Source organism: Camelus dromedarius, unplaced genomic scaffold, assembly GCF_036321535.1.
Source record: "Camelus dromedarius isolate mCamDro1 unplaced genomic scaffold, mCamDro1.pat HAP1_SCAFFOLD_121, whole genome shotgun sequence".
Taxonomy (NCBI): Eukaryota; Metazoa; Chordata; class Mammalia; order Artiodactyla; family Camelidae; genus Camelus; species Camelus dromedarius.
The window spans coordinates 578,466-597,272 of NW_026989801.1; positions in this window are offsets into that span (position 1 = coordinate 578,466).

The following is an 18,807-nucleotide window of genomic DNA, read 5'->3' on the forward strand; positions in this document are numbered from 1 at the left end:
TATTCTGAGGGCCAGCACAGGCTCCAGGTGGATCTGGATATGGAGGGGTACCCACCACCATGGCCCAGAAATCAGTGGGGCAGGCCTCCGACCCATACATCACCCAGGGCTCTCCCCAGGGACCTGTCCAGGGCTGACGGGTAGCTCAGCACACCCGGCTCTGACCTGGAGCACCGTGCCCACCTCGCTGCAAGTCAGGTGGAGGACCAGGGGCCGCCGAAGCAGAGCCCAAAGGTCAGAAAGGCAGGTGTGTTGCATGTGTGTAGGTAAGGGAGGGGCAAGGGCTGGGCCACACAGGGAGGTGTCCCCAGAGACTACTGTTGGGACCAGAGCAAAGAATGGCCTCAGACCACCTGTCTGGAAAAATTCTGTCACAGAACACATCCTGTGGGCACTTTCTGGGTGGGAGCTGTCTGGAAAGCTCTGGGAAGGTTTCTGTCCTTGAAGAGGCACATGGAAAGGGAGGCAGGTGGGTCAATTTTTCCTCTCTCACAGCATGAGCACTTCCACAAGACTTAAAACTCTCTCCACATCCAATAGTTACACAGGAGGCAGGGGCAGAGGAAGATGTCAGAGACCAAAAAAGGATGATCTGGATCCAGCAGTAGACCCCGAGCTCCCTCCTGCATCTCCTGCAGCTCCTCCTGAACCTGCATCTGCAGCTGGACTGCTGGGCAATGGAGAACAAGTTCAGGCATCACCAACCCCTGGGGCAGAGCCCCCTCTGCACCCACCCACACCTTCTTCTCCAAAATGTTCTCCAAAATCCCACCGTCAGTCCCCTCCCCCTCCCAAACTTGACTTCCCTTCCGCTGGAGATGTTTTTGTTTGGTTTTCTTTAGTTTCCTTTGTTTCTTTCTCATCATTTATGGCATCCTTTATTTTTCTTTTTAGAGTTTCATGTAATAAAATATAGACATTTCCTCTTTTAAATTGTGCAATTCAGGAGCATTAGGGGCATTCACAATGTTGTGCGACCATCACTACCATCTAGTTTCACACTATTTCTTTCCTCAAAGTGAAACCATGGATCCAGAGCGTGCACTCCCCTCCCTCCTCACCCAGCCCCTGACAACCACAAGTCCTCTTTCTCTCTGCGTGTCTTTACCTCTCCTGGGTGTTCCCTGTCTATGAAACTTTAAAAAAGGTGTTTTTTTTTTGTCCCTGCCCACATGTTTTAAGCTGGGGCTGGTGATTTTTTTTGTTTTCACTTGAAACAGCATTTTTATTATTTTAAGGGGATATCCAGGGATATCACATTAAAGATGTGATGTACAAAATGAAGCCCTTTTAGTAACTCTGTGCATAATCTCAGGGTAGACACTGCTGTTCCCCCTGAGACACCACAGCCAGAAGACATAAGGGAGATGCTTAGCTCTTCCTGTGGCAAAAACAAAACCAAACAAATAAAAAAAATTAGCAAAAGCCCAGAAAAACTGCTGGAAAGACAAACCACAACCTGGAAAAAGCATTCTTCATAACCCAAGGTTGGCGAAGGGTTTCCCACCCCTGTAGTCCAAAAATCTTTCAAAACCCAGTGTTCTAAACAGAAATAGAACAGAAATGGGCAGTTCCAATGAGAGGCAATGCAGGTGGCCAGTGTGTGTTAGAGAGGCTTGACCAATCAGGTGAGAACTCAGGCAGACGGAAACACTGCAGAGACAGCACCGGTCACCATCACACTGGCGGGTCTTTAGTCAGGTGACAACCAGCCCTGGCGACAATGTAAGCAGGCAGAGGTTCCAGCAGATCCCCTGGAGGGAAGAGTGAAGGGACGCTCCTCTTCAGGAGAACAGGGTGCAGGACACATCAAAGGGCCACAGATGCATCTCTTCCCCAGAACTTCTGATCCTTACATTTCATCCCACTAAAATCCTTACACACCTATTCAAAGATGCCTTTTCAAGGGTGTTCATCACAGCACTGGTTGAAACAGTCGGAATTAAGGCAACACTAATGTTGATGGAGAGGGGATGGTGTCCATTCGTTCTGGTTGATGTGAATGAATGAATGCTGTGCAGTTGGAAAAGTGGGTGCCTGGTCTCAATCCAATGTCAAGGGAGGCCTCAGGGTGGAAGTATGCAGACCCACTGTCTGCATCCAGGGTCCCATCTGCACTACCACATATGTGTGAAATCAATATAGTTGTAAATTGATCTGATTGTGAGTGTGTGAGAGGCAGAGATGGAAAGAGACATACTGAGAGACACAGAGACTGAGACCTAAGCAACAAATCATTCATGACAGTCACCTCTGTGGGTGGGAATTACAAATCTCTTCTCTTTTAGGCAATATTTCAATTTTTTGTAATGTGTCTGTATTACTCTACTAATTCTAAAAGGATTAAAATCCTATGTTAATGTGACCCATTCATTATTCATCTATGGAGTAATTAAAGTACACTAATCCTGTTTTTAAAAGAATTTAAAGCCTTTTCAGGACTCAGCTCCATGTCAGCTCCGTGGCAGCAGAGGTTCTCCAGGAGGTCGTGTCTTTTCTGAATCAGCGTCCAATAGAGGTGAGGAAGAAGTATCAAACTTGGGCACTGAAGACTACAATAGATGAGAGATTCTGTTGAGAGAAATTAAGACCTACATTCACAGAAAATAATCCCATATTCATGGAGCAGAAGGCTTCATTCTACTAAGATGACAATAGTCCACAAATAGATCTAAGGATTCAAAGAATGCCTACCCAAATCCCAGGTTCTGTTTTGCAGGAACTGACAATCAATCTAAAATTCACGTGGAAAATCCAGGGGCTCAGAATACATGAGTGAATCTTGAAAAAGAACAAAGTTCGAGGAATGGAAAGTCAGATGGAACCCACGGTTAATACAAAAACACTTTAAGCTGAAGATACCTGAGATTCAATAGATGTAGAAGAAAACCTGTCATGGAAGCCATTTCTCTCCTCTCCCTTTGCCCTATTAAGTTAGGTTGATAAAAAAAAGCCTTTAACTTTCACCATTTAACATGGTAGTTACTTTTCTGGTTGGCTCCTGCATGTGTATAAATAAACCTTTTCTCTCGTTCGTCTCCTCTTTACTTCTGTGGGCCCTTTGGAAGGGATTCTGAATGATGGGGACCTGCTCTTTTCTCACCTTCTTTAGTGACATCTTTTGTCCATGGTGAAGTGCTTAAAAAAAGAAAAGACTCATTGGTTTTGGGTCAGATTTGGAACATATATAAATTTGGAGACCCCCTGGAGGAACAAGGGGGTTCAATACTGCTGGGAGAATTTACTGGTTGTCTTGCCCAAATGCCTAACAAGATGCTATTTGCAAGGATTTTTTTTTTTTTAAAGATTCTTACCCTAAAACAAAAACCCTATCTCAACCTCTTGGATGATCAAATAGAAGAAATGAGAATCATGTCTGGCCTAAGAAAACTTCCTTAACAAAACAGAAGGACAGAATCAGATTCAGAGCAAAAATTAAAATCCATTTATACCATCAAACTTCCATTCTTTGGACACTTTCCTCATGTAATTTGCCAGATGGCGTCCTGAAGAAGGCCCTTTGCCCGGAACTCGTGCTCATTTTCAGAGCTCGGCCAAGCGGGAAGTTGGTCCCCAGGGCCTGAGAGGGTCTATTTGTGAAATCTCTGCTGAGACCCACCGGACTGAAGGGAACTGTGTGCTCTGAGGGAGAGAGAGCACACTGAGCATCTGTGGAGGCATCTCTGAGATCATCCCAAAGGCACACAGCTCTAACTCTGGACACGGGGATTTTTGATTGGCATCTTATTTTGAAATCTCCTCCTGGATAGAAAGAGGCAGATTGAAGATGTTGCAATTGGATGGGCACGTCGGCCTCTCGAAATTGTCAATGAGGAAGACACGCAATTCTCTGCAGAAATAGGAACACCCATCCCTGCTCTGCTGACTTCATCTACCGAGAAACAGAGATGCGGCTCTAGGGGGAATTCAACACCCACCAACTCTTCTTACCAACGTTAACGTCCCCACTTTATTCTCCTGTCAGGTCTCTGCACAAAAACTGTGACTCAGCCCCAAATATCACATACCCATCACCCTGAACCACTCTGTGTCTGTGTGCAACTTGAGCATTAATGCCTGTCACCGATAATGTCAAATCGTATCCCCCTTTCAGCCTGTCTCCCGCCATCATCCCAGCCCAACCTCGGTGTCTCTCTCCAAGTCAGCAGCACTCTTCCCATTGGCTTCCCATCAGCTTACCTTGCCCTGCTTCCATTGTTTATTCCCTATATGTTTCCCACAACGGTCTTATTAAAGTATGAATCAGATCAAGTTGTTCCGCTTTGCAAAATACTCTCGTGATCTTCCATTGTATTCAGAAGGATATCTAGAGTCCCTACCAAGGCCCTGTGTGATCTGGTCCCTCACCCGTCTCTGAAGCCTCTGTTCTCACCGTTCTGCTCCAGCCCATCTTCACTGCCCAGATGATCCCCACCAGGATAGCTGTGTTTGTAACTCCAAGTCTTGTACTTACACTTCTGCTGGCCTGGGAGGATTTTCTTGTCTGTTACCTACGTGGCTTATTCTTTTGCTTCATTCAGGACATTGTTCAAATTATTTTACCCTCAGAGAGGACTTATCTAACCACATTATTTAAAATAGCACGCACATATTTCCTATTCAATCATTTTCTCTCCTAATATGCTTTATCTTTCTTTGTGGCAATTATTAGTACCTGGCAGTACATCATATATTTATTTGCTTACTTGTTTATTGTCTATTTTTCTTACTATACCTATATTCATGGAAGCACAAATAACTGTTTTAACCAGTAACTTTCAAACTGCCTTTAAATGAATTCTTTCATAAAATGAGAATTTCAGTGGCTTCCACGGGTTGCTTAGGGGAAAAAAGAGAAAGGATTCAGGTTGAACTAGGTAATTAAGGACCTGGGAGTTGGTTATTTATTTAATACATAGTAGTTTGTATCTGTTAATCCCAAACTCCTAATCTAGCAAAAGACCGAGCTGATTACTATTATTAAAAGACTTTATTTTTTTCTTTTTAAACTTGGGTTGTTTGAGATCTCTTTTCTTCTTTGTTCTTTTTCTTTTTTTTAAAGATTTTTTCTTATTTTTTTTTTTTGCATTGAGGTACTGAGAATTGAACTCAGCACGTACTCTACCCCTTGAACTATACCATCCCCTCCAAAGACAGTTATTTTTATACTTTGACAATACCATATTGAATTAAGATTTTTTGTTCCATTTTCCCTTCATAGAGTTTATAACTGAGGGAGAGAGTCAGAGGAAGCCCTGGGCCATCCCTTCCTTCTCAGCAGGTTACTACACAGCAGAGGAGCTTGGCTGTCACCAGGCCCAGCTCACCTTTCTGCTCTGAGGGCCGACTCAGGCCACTTCTCTAAACAGAGGCGTGTTAGAAGCAGCAGAAAGCCAACAAGCGAGCAGCAATGACAAAACTGACCCACCTGCAGTTGGACATAATCTGCTCTGAAATGAACATCTTAAAACTCTTTTTCCTATTAGTGGATGGTTTTCAAAAATATTCCCAAGGAGATGAATCTCAATCTATTTTTCTGGATTTTTTGGGCCTTCTATGACTTTAACTGCAGGCTTGATTGTCTGCAGAACGTCTTCAGGGAAGCCAGGCAGAACACGTGAAGAGATCCTGCAGGCCACGGCTGAGGCCTCTGGTCAAAGCATCCTTGTGCAGAGCCTACGTTCATGGGACCATTTTCATGACTGCTGTAATTAGTTCTCATCCAACTGTCCCACTGAAAATGTTTCTAGATGGAAGGTGGTCTGACACAGTTGAGCAGTGGGGATGTGGGGTGCAGATGGCAGACAGACTGGAAGGAGAGAAGGGAAATGTTTCATCAGGCTTCAGTTTGGAAGACTTATGATATTTATATGAACATTAAACTAGGTCAGGCTGAAGCGCCGTTTACTCTAAGATGGGGTGATGTATGCGTATCCCTACAACTTCTAAAAAATATGTTGAAGCTGGACGTGACAGCCTTGGGGACACACAGCTTAGAGTGACACCTTCGTTCCAAGATGCCTATGATCTCAGGCTCACAAAGAGGAAAGGAATACACATATTTTGCCTGTGTAGTTCTATGTGAAATTATTTTGACCCTTGCCGGATGGTGTAAGATCAGAAATCATGTAGTCTTTCTTGCATCGCAAAGACAACAATCCTTGATGAGTCAGCAGACTGTTTCCGATGGCCCAAGGTCTGCGCCAGACATTAGCTATCTAGAAAATACCACACAGCCCCCTATCCCTCAAGGAGATCACAGTGTATCGTGGAAGAGACAAATTTAAATAGATTTTCAAAACAATGTGGTAAGAGTCACTTGGCATCATGTATATTGGATGTTCAGAGGGGCTCTTGCACTGCCTGGGGAAGGGTTCTAGAAGGTAGGGAATGTGTCAGAGAGGAAATGCTTTCTGCACTGACATCTGAAGCATTCCAGCAAATCTCTAGACCAGGAGAGTGCGTGCTGGGCACGGGATTCTCGCCAGCTTGCGTGTCTAGTGCAGAGGTCTGGTCGTGTCTAAGAGCACTTTGCACTTAGGGAAGGAAGGTCAGTGAGGTTAAAGGCTGTGAGGAACTAATGGAAGCTGAGGCTGAAAAAAAGCAGCAACTAGCTGATGAGAAGGTGTAACTTTAAATCAGGGAGCGTGGACTTCCTCACATACGCAGCGGGGAATTCTTTGGGGTTTTAAGGAGGAGAGTGACACAAATTTGTCATTAAAAGTGAGCAAAGTGGATTGTTCACTCTAAAGAACAGCACTGGGGATACTAGCAAGGGGTGTGAGTTAATGCAGTGGGGAGCGAGGGGCAGGGACTTAGCTGGGGGACATTAAGGAATAGAATTGTAATACTGACGGGAGTGAGGGAGTGGAAAAGTAAAGGAAAACTCCCAGATATATGGCACGGAAAACAGATGGGATAGTGATGCCATTGTTTGAAGATGTAAACCTAGTTCTGAGCAAGTGTAAATTCAAACATACAGAGCTTGAGGTTTTTATGGGCTAATCAAGTGGGAATGTCTACTTTTCAATTACAAGTATATTTCTGGGACTGAAAACATTTGACGGTTAATCAGTGGACAGAGAGCAGTTGAAGCCACAGGAATAAATGTCACCCACTGACAGTTTATCAAAGAGAAGGGAAGGAGGGCACTTCTGGTTCAGAAAATATGGCAGACCAGAAACTTGAAGACCCACTCACTGAAGACACATAAAAACGTAGGACACAATGCCGCCAATCTTTTCTTTTCTTTTCTTTATTTTTTTACAGGCACATTTATTGTGGTATGATTCCTTTAAAGTAAATTACACATATTTCACATGTACTATTTGATGAATTTGATAGATGTCTACACCCAGAAAACCATCACCACAATCAAGATATCTATCATTCCCATCACTCCCCAAGAGGGACACTTTTTGAATTCCCGTATTTATCCCTTCCCATCCCCTTCTCTCCCTGGTAACCGTAAGATTGTTTCTCTATGTCTGTGGGTCTGTTTCTCTTTTGTAGTTAAGTTCATTTATGTCTTTTTTTAGATTCCACATATAAGTGATATTATATGGCATTTTTCACTTTTTCTGGCTTACTTCACTTAGAATGACTATCTTTACGTCCATCCATGTTGCTGCAAATGGCATTATTTTGTTCTTTTTAATAGCTGAGTAGTATTCCTTTGTATAAATATACTACTACTTCTTTATCCAGTCAGCTGTCGATGGACACTTGGGTTGTTGCCATGTCCTGTCTATTATAAATAGTGCTGCTGTGAGCATTGAGGTGCATGTGACTTTTTGAATTAGAGTTTTCTCTTGATATATGCCTGGGAGTGGGAGGGCTGGATCATGAGTTAAGTCCATTTTCAGTTTTTAAAGCAACCTCCACACTGTCCTCTCTAGTGACAATGCAGCCCGTTTTATTAAAGCAGAGCCATGCTCAGAAAGTAACGTGTATTTCTAGGGGCCAGACATGAAGTGCAGTGAGTGTGGCCTGTTGAAGAATCAGAGGGCAGTCTGGCAGGGCTGGAGGAGAGTGACAGGGAGAGTGTGGTACAGGCAGCATTCAGACCACGTGGGGACCTGATAGGCTGGGACAAGGAGCCTGGACTTCCAGTCATCCCTTGGTAACCATGGGGCACTGGTTCCAGGACTCCCCCAGATGTCAACATCCATGGATGCTGACACCTCTTGTATAAAATGGCATAGGACTTGCATGGAACTTATGTGCACCCTCCCATGTACATTTTCTATATATATATACAAACTTTTGTTTTATGGAGTTATAGTCATTTTACAATGTTGCATCAAATTCCAGTGTAGAGCACAGTTTTTCAGTTATACATGAATATTCACGTACATTCGTTGTCATATTCTCTTTTGCTGTGTCCTCCTGTGTACTTTAAGTCATCTCTAGATTATTCATGGTATCTAATACAACATGAATGCTATGTAAGTAGTTGCCAGTGTATGGCAAATTCAAGTGTTGCTTTTTGAAACTTTCTGTTTTTTCCCGAACATTTTCAATCCACAGTTAGTTGAATCTGCTGGATAGGGAGCCTCTAGATATGGAGAACCCCCAAGCTCTTCCTTTCCACCTAAATTTCCACTGCAAGCACTGAAGGGTTCCAAATATAGAAGAGCGCCATCTACCTGCTATAAACGCTGAAGAACTCCTTCAGCGTATGTAGAGCAGGAGAGAAGGTTTAGGGCCAACTAGTGGGAAAGGAGGGCCTGCCTGGAGAGGAAGGAGGAAGGACCGCAGTGGAAGCCAGCTTGTACCCTGACTGGAGCTAGTTGATAGCAGTGAGGGACGCCGAGGAACTGGGGATAAGCCACTTGGGGGGCGATCCTGGCCGCCAGGTGCAGGGTTCACATAGCTGGGACCCAGTTTGCAAGATCAAAATAACAAGGGAGGAGAGGACCTGCCTCAGCCCCGGGATCCTGACAATGGCCACAGCGCCGTGACCCCAGCTAATGCGGCTCCCCTAGTAAGCCAGAAAAAGGAAACTCTGAGCCAAGATATTGCAAATTCCACCACAGCCACACGGATAACTAGATCTCTAAGCTGACAAAATGTAACCACCAGAAACAGGAATCTTTCCTTTTCTCTTCCTTTGGACCTTTGGACAGGGAGCCACATATCTCTGATGGGAACCACCTCTAATCCGATAGAGACCTCACTTATTCAGGAATAAGCATAGATAAAAAGAGTGGGGTGATGGTTTAAAGTGGAAGTCAAAGCGGAAGCCCAACTGAGAAATGGTGAAAACATGCATGTCATTGAATCCGAGTTATGGCGAAAAGATGGAGGAAGGTTAAGGAAATCTTTATTCACCAGACATGACTAGGCAGTCATAAAAAGACAGCACTTTAAATCAATAAAACATTTTTTTGTTGATGAAAAACAATGCCATATTTTAAAACATGGCTTGGGCCATCAATAACATGCTGAGAGTTGTTGAGGAGGAGAACATAAAGCTGCATATAGACATGTAAGGGTTCCAAGTCCACTGCTCAAAAAAACTTAGCTAATCATGTGTCCAGTGATTTGAAAATCCCTATAAGTAAATAACTCAAAAGTGGGAAAGACATGGGATTAAATAGTGGTAGTGAGCAATGAAATCCAAGAAGTTTATACCTATAATTTCATTGTTAATGTAACAAACTGAAAGTAACTAAGAAATAGTAACTGGAGGACAAACACACACACACACACACACACACACACACACACACAATCTGGAACAGCAGAGAGGTAAAATATGCTAAATTTATCATTATTGAGGAACAGGATCTAATAGATTATTTCATTTTTGAGACTGTTATAGAAATACTGGTCCAATTACATATAAAGTTATGAAATTAGAGATGATTTATAAAAATTTAGAGACAATTTTCATTAAAAGGCAATATAGCTTCCAAATCATTGAAGAGAAAATTAACAATAAATAAGTAATCAATCCAGCTAATATGGAGTAACAGAGACAATATATACCATACTAAAATAAACCACAAATTGGATGCAATATATGAAGCAATGATTTTTAAGCCACGTGAAAAATATCCTCCACAAGGACCCTGTCCTGACACCTCCATAATAAGACTGCTAGGCCTCCTACTGACATCACCAAGAATGTCCACCAGGAGGCGACATTTCCTTCCTCTGCTCCTACTGCAGAGCCAGTCCTGCGCAGTCCTTTTCCAGGTTTTGGCAGGCAGCTCCCAGAAGTGCTCTTCTGGGCCTTGGTCCCTTTTAGCCACCAGCAAAGGGATAAAGGATGAGTAGTAAGCCTCCTTACTCATCGAAGACCTAGGAAACTATCTGATTTCTGAGCAGCCCTTCACTCATGTCTGCTGTCTGGTACTCCCCGCCCGGCTTCCCGAGTCCCCGGCTTGGGCAGTCTGCACGCTGGCCACAGCCCATCAGAATCTGTTCCCCCGCCAAGAGGCCATGCGTGATCGTGAGCAGGGCTCCAGGACTCTGGAACAGCATGGCTTGGACTGCGTATTGGCCCTGGGCTCGTGAGCTCCATGCCCTTGGTTGAGTCATTTAACATCTCTAAGCTACAGTTTCCTCATCAGTAAAATGAAGACATAATCAATATGGAAAAAAAAATCAGAATCTGTTGGGGAATAAATTTCTGGTGATTGAATATTATTTTAATTTTGAATTATACAGCAAAGGACATCACACAATTTTTACTACTTCAGAATTCTAAAGGACAGCTTCTACAAAACTAATGCATGCACGTACACACAAACACATGTGCAGACACACTGGCTCTGCTTCACATACATCCCCACGCGCACACACACATGGACTCATGTACCACACACGCACATACCATACAAACAACCACACACGTCCTCAGGCTCAAACACACACATAACATACACACAACCACATACATCCCCAGGCGCGAGCGCACACACACACACACAGTCACAGTCATGTACCACACACATCCCCAGGTGCGAGCGTGCACACACACACATCATACACACCTTTGGCGTTATTCTAAATCAATTTACAATTGAGGGTCTCAGTGTCCATTGTTTTATCCGCTCAGAAGATCCTGACTTCGGAGCGTGAAGCAGGAGCCCCTCCTCTCTGGAGATGGTCTTTGCCACTTACAGTCTCAGCAGAGCCAACATAACTGCTCTGGACCTTTGGAAGTGCAGGGCCAGAACATACCTGGGAGCTCACATCCTATATATCTAAACATTTTAAGTGCAGTAGGTTCTAAAGTCCTGCCTTTACAAATATACATTCATTATAAGGGGGAAGGCCAGGTTCAAATTTAGAATTCCCAGACTCAGGAGAGTCCTGCAAAGAAAGTGAGTGTGTGGGGAGAGCTGATTCCAAGTCTCTGATCACTAGCCTGACCCTTTTCTTCCAAATGCTGGGTCCATCCCTTGTCACAAGGGGCCTTGGATGTGCAAAGGGGGACACTCAGAATTCACGTCTGTGCTCGGCCTATACCCTCCATGCAAACAGCTGCCCTTTGGCCTCTCTATGAGTCCTGGGAATCTGAAATCTGGGGAGAGCCGGTGCATGACCGAGTAATGGGTCAGGGGCTGCAGAGGCAAGGCATTCGGGGTCCCGGGTTTCCAGAGCATGGGATGGAGCCAATGACCGTGTCCCCTTGGCCCTGCTGACTCCACCCCATGGAGGGCGTGGCCAGAGGAAGTGTCAGGGCCAGGGGGACCTTCTGTAGTGCAGGACCCAGGGCAGCGGGCCCCCTTGCCGGGGACTAAGGGCAGAATCCCTAAGGAAAGGCCTGAGGAGACTGTAAGGTATCTTCATTCCCATTAATTAAAAAAACAAAAGCTCACCACAGATGTGAGTGGGAAGGGTTTTGTTATAACAAGGGAGGGCACTTGCCAATTTCTGGCCATAGAGGGCTGGTGGGTTTGCCAGGTTGATGAGGAACTGAGAGGCCGTTAGCCTCCCCTGGGTCTAAACACCGCCTGAATTCCTCCAGGTGACACTGAATTGCAGTGAGACATGGAACCCTCTCAAGTTGTTAAAATATTCATGGTGAGCCATGCAACTCTCTCCTCATTCTTGGCTATGAAAACAGGATAAACACAGGCGGGAAACTCATCTGCCTGTTGGTTGGTTCACTGTCCATCTGGTGCCCCTTCTTGTAGGAGCCTTTATCATATCACCCAGGGATGACCCGGCTCAGGATTACAGCTGATTTTCTGCAGGTGGCATCACTTGCTGGTGACACGAAGGAGGCATGTGAGCCACCTCCCAAACACTGAGGCTCCTCCTGGGAGGAGCCTGCAGGCCCCCAGTCCAGCCTCTGCACCATGATGCTCCTTAGTGCCACTCCCTGCTTGCTGTCCTGGCCTCTAGCTCTGGACAGAACCTCACTGGGTTGTCGATAAATGTCACCCATGCACCACGTCTAAGCTTGGTGTCCAGATGTGACCATGGTTCTTATTTTCTTCCCACCGATTGATTGTTTGATCTTCGTGTAATCGTGTTGGCAGGAAGGCCAGTACCGCCCTCTTGAGGCCTCCCCAAGCTGCCTCTGCCTATAACTGTCCTAGCACCCCAGGGGATCGGTTCTGAATCCTGGCAATCAGACACGAGGATGAGAGCTGGAGAGACAGGAGTCCACTCCTGCTGTGGTTTCTGCTGAGGCTCGATGTGGCCATAAAAATGGATCCCACAGGCCCTGACGTCAATTGACTCGCTGCAGAGATGCTCCCTCACTGCCCCATTCACCTCACAGACCGAGGGCTTTTTGCTTGTTCCAGAAGGCCCCACCCCGGAGGGGGCACTGGGTCCAGTGGAGTGCCCAGCCTGGTTCCCCGCCAGCCCTTAGGGCCTTGGTGGGGACAGGAACATCAAGTACCCTCCCCTTAGGGGCCCGTTTGTCCATTCCAGCCAACAGACCGGGGTCATAAGCACTTTAACTCACCTGAGGGTGTTTTCCTCACTTCAGGGGTAGTGAGGAAAGGGCTTCTTCACACCCCAAGTGCCCCAGGTCTGGATTCAGACAGCCTGGCTCTCCCCTCAGTCCTGCAGGTCCCCGCCACACCTGCTGCTGGTCACTGAGTCTGTGCTGTGTTCTCTTCCAGGACAAGAGGTGCACTCTGCCCCCACCCCACCCCCACCAGCAGTGGCAGTGGTGGCCGACAGGCAGGTGAGCTGGGGCCCGAGACCATGCCCGGAAATCAATGCCCCAGAGGCCGCTGGTGACTAGAGGGACCACGGGGCAGAAGGCAGCATGGGATGGGAGGAGGAGGAGGAAGCTTCAGGATAAGGAGATGAAAGGGGGAACGGATAGCACTGTGAGGACCTCGACCATGAAAGGGAAGAGAATTGACAGTGACAGCTGGAGTGGTGTTGGCGTTAAAAGCTGCGGGCGTTTTTATTTAATTTTATTAATTACCATTATATATAGTGACAGATTTCTTATTTTATTAAAGATTATGTGCCATGTCATATAACAGGATATAGTATGTTATTATGTATTAAATAATACAGAATAGTAGATATACTAGCATATTATGTTCTGTTTATTTATTAGCAGATATTATATAATATATATGTAGGTGTTTATATACATAGTATATAATTCATGCATCTATATAATATATAACACATAACACATAATGTAAGATAATGATTAATATATTTTATAACAAGATTACATAACAATAATGATGTAATATTACCCATTGTATGTCTTGGTTCATGACACATTCTCACCTTAGGTGCCTGTCAGAGGTATTTATGTATTAAAATTAATATTATAAGAAACAGTTGTGAACGTATCACCCAGCATCAGAACAGGACTATTGACAGTGACATACTGTGTCCTCTTTCCCTATCCTGCTCTTGGCCTCTTCTCACAGGAAGTAACCAGCATCCTGAATCCTGGTTTACCCTTGTCTTGTGTTACTTTCACACACACAACATTTAAGATCAGTTAAAACAAATGAGCTGCAGGTACATGCAGCGAAGTGGATGAATCATACATTCAATTTTAAATGAATAAATTAAGCCCTAGAAGGTAGCCTATAGTGTGCTATGCTTTTAAATGTGTATATATAAATATGTCAACTAAACTCACCAAATTATGAACAACTACAGCTAGAGTCCAGGTGGGTGAGGGACAGAGAAAAGGTGAGGTGAGCAGATCTGCTGCAGGTGAGTGAGTTCCTTTCCAGTAACATGCCATTCTCTCTGAAGCAGGAGGCAAGGCCATCTGCTGGGAGTCAGGGAAGAGACAGAGGGAAGGATAGAGGTGTGCAGAGAGCAGAGAATGTTGACACCACTGAGTGATAAGTGGGGAAATGTGCTCACTAGAGAAACCCTGGAGGATTACCTGGCAGTGGCAACATGGTGGGCATTGATTTGTAGTCTTAGAAATCTGTGCTGGGAGAGCCTTCTGCTTGCAGGCTCAGAACAAATAGAGCTGGGTGAACCGAGATGGAAGTCGGCCTGGTGAGGAACTGAAAAGATCAAGGGTCAAGGGAGTTTTGTTTGTCATAAAGAGAGTGCTGACTGTGGATGCAGAGCTAGAAGGTGGGGAAATGGAAGTAAGAGGAACGTGGACAGGCAGGAAAGCAGAGGAGTCAGCCCATGATGCCCCAGTGAGGGTGAAGGAGGGCCAGGGAGGCCAGTGGTGAAGTAGCTGGATGGCAAGATGTGGGCACTTAAAGGAGAGAGCATGGACCTGGGGTGGAGTCAGGCCCGGGTATGAGCCCATGGGTAGGGTGAATGGGGGGTGGCTGGCTCAGGCTGATGGAGAAGACCCTAAAATGACCATACTGGGTGGTGGAGGGAGAATCAGCTTTGACGTCTTGATGGTAGGAGGCGAGGCAATACAGAGGTGGTGGTCCAGGTGCTCCTGAGTGAGGCAAATGAGCACGGAGGACAGGGTGCCAGGCACTGCTAGGAAAGGATCTGGGTTTTCCAGGTGCTCCCAAGAGAGGAGGAGCAATGATCTGAAGGTGGAAAGTGAGCACAAGGAGGTCAACCCAGGCTCCTGATCAAACGGGGGTTGTGAGGGGGCAAAGCTTCAACTCCAGAGATGGTTGCCCAGGAAGCAGGGACCAAGGGTGAAATGACGGGACACTCAGAGAAGAGAGGGAGAAGAGTCTTCTGGGTATAGGGGGAAGAGAGGCCCCAGGACAAAGGAGCACGGGGGCACAGTGATGAGGATGGACTGGCTCCACGGTGACACTGGCGGGATGGCTGGATCTTTGTCCTGAGGGCTTAGGTTGGGGGACTACTGGCCTCATGAGGATCCCCCTTTCTGAAGTCTGGACAGAGGCTCCCGCTCCTGAGAGCTGTGTGGCCACCACTGTTCCCGGAGGAACTCTGCCTCCATCATCTCCTATCAGGCTTTCCTGCCCAGACCCCAACTGCCAGTGAGGGAGCCTGGGCCTCGCAGCTGTTTCCCATGGAGGGACACAGGCTCCTGGGAGAAGCAGGCTGATCTTAGTTTGCTCCGTAACCCAGGGCCTAGCAAAGCGCCAGCCCATGAGTGGGCCATAAAGGGGCTTGAATACTTACTAAATTAACCCAAAGCAGTAGAATATCAGAGCTGGAGGAAATGACAACTGAGCTCACAGAGTTCACTGCCCACACCCCCATTCTACAGATTAGGAAATAGAGACCAAGCGGTGAAGCAAACTTGGCCAAGGACACACTGCTCTTAAATGCTGCCCTGTGTCGGGCATGCCAAGTGATGAGCTGCAGTGAAGGGGCTGAAAGGGGGCTCTGGGGCCAGACAGCTTGGGTTCAAGTCCCAGCTCTGCCATTTATTAGCCGTGTGATTAGTGAATGTCCTTACCTTTAAAGTGGAACTCACAGTGGTGCCAACTCATTGGATTGTCGTGAACACAGCGTTCCTGGAACAGCAGGACAGAGTTCTGTAAGGGTTTGCTATTACTTTGGTTACTATTATTATCACCAAGTGAACCCTGAAATGAAGAACAAAGGCAGCAAGAATTTTTATTTTAAAGGATTTTAAAATCCTCTGATGAATGTTTCATTTCATCTATTCAAGTCTGCATTTGACCCTTATTAACAACTACACAATGGATGACTTTTGAGGCAATCTTGCTTCATGTCTTTAATTCTCACTAACGACAGAGGCTATTAAACAGGCAGCAGTTTCTTTTCCAGGAAGAGGGACAAAAAGTTAAAAATATCTCAGTGCCTCTTGGTCCCCAGTGAGTTGGTTGTGACCTGTCAACCCAGCTTTGGGGAAGTGCCCGGCCCTCAGGGCTCACTGCGCTGCCCCGCGGCCTCCAGGGGGCGCTGTACCCCCACACGAATCCAGTCTCTTTGTTCCTATCTTTGCTTCAGATCCCTCAAGGACTGCCCATGCCCCATGGCCCCATCTGCCCCGCCAGCCTCACCTGCTGGACTCCAAGACACCATCCTGGGTCTCAACCGTCCTCTATTCCTACGCCCGCCCCACTACTCTTCACTTTGTCCTTCAAGTGAGGGCTCCTGTGGCTCGCCACCCAGCAGGGGTCTCCCGTCCTCCACCTCGGGTAACTGCATCGTCCTGCACGGTGCCTCGGGAACCCGTGTGGAGGCAGGAAGAATACAGAACAGGTGCTCAGAGGGGCTGCCTTTCCCACTACAGGGGCCCTGGAGAGCTTTCTCCCAGCTGGTTATTCACAGGTGCTGAAGCTGTGGAATCTCGATCTCACCAATATAAAGGGCATTATCATTAATTACAAAATCAATCATTTCTTCAGGAGCAAAAGGAGAAAAGACTTTGTGTTCCCCGCCTCCAACTTTTTTTCTCCACCTTCAGAAGTTTCTCATCTATGGGCAAGGGTAGAAAACAACACACAGAATATAATTTTTCAATTTTTTTTCCCAATCTGAAGATTGCTTTCCCAGAACCGATGAAGGCTAAAATGGTTTGGCTTTCCTGAACTGAGGATTCAGAGGCGTGGGGGTGGGAGGGGAGATAACTCAGCAATATTGAACCTAACAGAGACATTAAAAGGTTCTATTCTAAACAGAAAGGAAGTAGGATGCTATAGAAACAGGAAAACCATAGCTGGAAATGCAATAACGTGTTACAAGAGAATAAACATGAAGATGTGAAAAAGAAAAAGGACATCAAAATAAAAAAAGGTGGGAATGGTAGAGGGGAGCAAGAAAATATAATTTTTTTTCTTTCTTTTTTTTCTAAATTATTCTTAGGATGTGTTGGAGCCTACGTGATTATCAGTCTAAAGGAAATAAATATAGTAATGGGTTGATAGAGTTGAAAAATAAGGTAACCAGAAATCAAAAGCGTACAATAGAGTCACAAAAAAAAAAAACCCAAAAGAAACAAACTAAAAATGGCTTAAAGACTTAAACATTAGACAGAACACTATAAACTTCTTACAAGAAAACATAGGCAAAACATTATTTGACATATATCACAGCAATGTTTTCCTAGGGTAATCTACCCTAGCGACAGAATTGAAAGCCAAAATAAACAAATGAGACTTAATTAAACATATAAGCTTTTGCACAGCAATAGAAACCATAAGCAAAACTAAAAGACAACTTATGGAATGGGAGGAAATATTCGCAAAAATGAGAATGACCATGGCTTAATTTCTAGACTATATAAATATTTCATACAACTTAATAAGAAAAAAATAAACAACCAAATCCAAAAATGGGCAGAACAACTAAACAAGCAATTCTCCAATGAAGACACACAAATGGCCAATAGGCATATTAAAAAAATGCTCAATGTTGCTCTATTATGAGAGAAATGCAAAGCAAAACTAGAGTAAGTTATCATCTAACACCAGTCAGAATGGCCACTATTCAAAAATCCACAAACCATAAATGCCGGAGAGGCTGTGGAAAAAAGGGAACCCTCCTACATTGTTGATGGGAATGTAGTTTGGTGCAGCCACTGTGGAAAACAGTATGGAGATTCCTCAAAAGACAAAAAAATAAATAAATAAATAAAAAAGACTTATCACTTGATCCAGCAATCCCACTCCTGGTCATATATCCAGAGGGAACCTTAATTCCAAAAGATACCTGCACCACAATGTTCAATGCAGCACTGTTTGCAATGGCCAAGACATAGAAGCAACATAAACATCCACTGACAGATGACTGGATAAAGATGTGGTATTTAGATATAACAGAATATTTCTCAGTCGTAACAAAGAAGGAAATAATGCCACTTACAGCAACATGGATGGACCTGGAGATTATCACACTAAGTGAAATAAGTCAGACAAAGACAAGTATCATATGATATCACTTATATGTGGAATTTTCAAAAATGATACAAATGAAATTATTTATCAAACGAAAACAGACTCACAGACTTAGAAAACAAACAGGAGTTTGGGATTAACAGATACAAATTACTATATGTAAAACAGACAAACAACAAGGATTCACTGTAGAACACAGGGAACAATATTCAGTATCTTGAAACCTATAATGGAAAAGAACCTGAAAAAGAATAGACTATGTATATGTACAACTGAATCACTATGCTTTATACCTGAAACTAACAAAACAGCTGTATATCTGAAACTCACAAAACATTGTAAATCAACCACATTTCAATTAAAAATTAAAAAAGAATGATAAGTTCTAAATACCTTTATTCAAAGAAAATCTTCAACCCTTCCCTCTTACAAAAATTAAAATGGGAATCTTGAGCAGGACCAAATTATACTGGATGGGCAGTTACATGTCTTCTGCAGCATGTGGCCCATGCTACACACACATCGTGTTTTCCTACAGGTAAGAATGGCCCTGGCTGCCCAAGGAGCGAGTCCTGCTGGG